Genomic DNA, 2,500 nt, shown 5'->3' on the forward strand with positions numbered 1-2,500 from the left:
CCCTCTCAGGTCCCGGCGGCGCGCAGCGCCGTCCTAAGTACTTGGTCGGGTTCGAGAGAGGCGCAATCGCCCGGAGTTAGGCGAGTAGACGCTTTAGGTGCGACCACCCGTGCTCCCAACTGAGCTTGCCGCTGCCGACAGAGGCCCGGGAGCGTGCTGTCGTGGCATTGCCGGCGGGAGACAACACGCGCCACCTACGGTGACCGGCAGCTCCAACGCCAGCGCCACAGAAGGACAAAAGCCCCACTTGGGTGCCGAAGCGAACTCTCCCAGCACAGCGCACGCGCCAACACGTCCGCACAGCTGCGATACAAACCACCTGCGAGAACCGCTGGGGCGACCGAGCAGCAGACGGCGTCGCGGCGCCGAGCGCCGGGCGGCGGCGCATCCTCAGCGCACACAGTCCTCAATCGGACCAGCACACTGCAGATGGCCACCGCGCTTCGCACCGGGCCCGCGAGGACCTACTTTGGCCGCAAGGCGCCGCGAGCAGGGGGCGCCGGCGCGCAGCTGCGCCGCCTGCCGCGTCCGTCGGCCGGCGCGCCTGCCACTGGCCGCCCCCACCAGCCGGCTGTAGCGCGTGCGCCCACGCACCGCGCTGCCAGCACGCCGGGCGGCCCCCCCTCACCGGCCGGGGACGGTCCCACCCAGCCACCGCCGCGTATCGCCTCACACCCAGATCCCCTTTCGCGTTCGTGGGCATGGTGGGTCCCCTTTCACGTTCGTGGGCATGGTGGGTATCCCTGAAACAACCGGTTAATAGCTCGACCGATCGTCGCCAACACTGATTCACCTCTAGCGAGAACAACCGCACCACAACGGGTTACCTGTTGTTCATTTGCGTAACGTCACCAGCAAACGTAGACGTCCATCGCCATTTGCAACGAGTATTGCATGCCTGTGTCAGGTGTCACAACACACTACGTCTGCCCACATAGACGCAACAACATGTGCACGCCTCGAGAACACGTGGAAGGTAGCCCCCGTACGTATGCGGTGTCCATTGCGCGAACGACTGTCAGCCGGCCTCTGCAGGATGTCGCAGATGTGGAACGCGGTGCAACATGCTATCACGGTGTGTGAGAAGAGACGACTACGTCCGAATACACGCTCCACTACATCAACAGACTGCTCATGCTGATCGCCATCCAGGGCGTCCGTTCCTCCCACACGTCTGAATGGCGTACCACACTGCAATCCAGCTCTTATAGGGAGACGACACGTAGCTGCGTGCACAATATTTGGACTGTATGGTCTGCCGTTGCTAGGCGCAGTCGTCGTACGGTCACACATGTGCCACGATGTATCATTCAGTACATACGGACCAATGTGCAGTACAGTTTGTGGGTTTTGCGTACATCGGCGGACAGGTGACAGGCCGTACCACAACGTAGGCTGAGTACGTCGGCATGCGAAGGGCATTGAACATGCAAACTTCTCAACGACCAGCTTGCGAAGGCAGGGGGGAAGGGGGGGGGGCATGTATGTCCTGCTGCTATCCACATTACAGTGTATAGCAGGAGCATGTGGAAAGTCAGCAACACCTGCAAGGTGTTTAACATGACGCGATACACAGGGGACCGGGCAGTGCGAATAGCGAACTATATTGCGAGGGTTGCGGTTAGGCAACACTACACTAATTTAACGAGTTGCATAACAATTACAGAGCAGGTTCAGCGACAACGTGCGTCAGGTTAAGGCGCAATATAGGTTAGGTTGAGGCACAATATAGGTTAGGTTAAGGCACAACATGGGTTACGTTAAGGCACAAATTGGGTTACGTTAAGGCACAACATGGGTTACGTTAAGGCACAACATGGGTTACGTTAAGGCACAAATTAGGTTACGTTAAGGCACAAATTAGGTTACGTTAAGGCACAAATTAGGTTACGTTAAGGCACAAATTAGGTTACGTTAAGGCACAAATTAGGTTACGTTAAGGCACAAATTAGGTTACGTTAAGGCACAAATTAGGTTACGTTAAGGCACAAATTAGGTTACGTTAAGGCACAAATTAGGTTACGTTAAGGCACAAATTAGGTTACGTTAAGGCACAAATTAGGTTACGTTAAGGCACAAATTAGGTTACGTTAAGGCACAAATTAGGTTACGTTAAGGCACAAATTAGGTTACGTTAAGGCACAAATTAGGTTACGTTAAGGCACAAATTAGGTTACGTTAAGGTACAATATGGGTTAGGTTAAGGTACAATATGGGTTAGGTTAAGGTACAATATGGGTTAGGTTAAGGTACAATATGGGTTAGGTTAAGGTACAATATGGGTTAGGTTAAGGCACAACGTAGGTTAGGTTAAGGCACAACGTAGGTTAGGTTAAGGCACAACATAGGTTAGGTTAAGGCACAACATAGGTTAGGTTAAGGCACAACATAGGTTAGGTTAAGGCACAACATAGGTTAGGTTAAGGCACAACATAGGTTAGGTTAAGGCACAACATAGGTTAGGTTAAGGCACAACATAGGTTAGGTTAAGGCACAACAT

This window comes from Schistocerca serialis, unplaced genomic scaffold, assembly GCF_023864345.2.
Source record: "Schistocerca serialis cubense isolate TAMUIC-IGC-003099 unplaced genomic scaffold, iqSchSeri2.2 HiC_scaffold_155, whole genome shotgun sequence".
In the NCBI taxonomy this organism is placed as follows: domain Eukaryota; kingdom Metazoa; phylum Arthropoda; class Insecta; order Orthoptera; family Acrididae; genus Schistocerca; species Schistocerca serialis.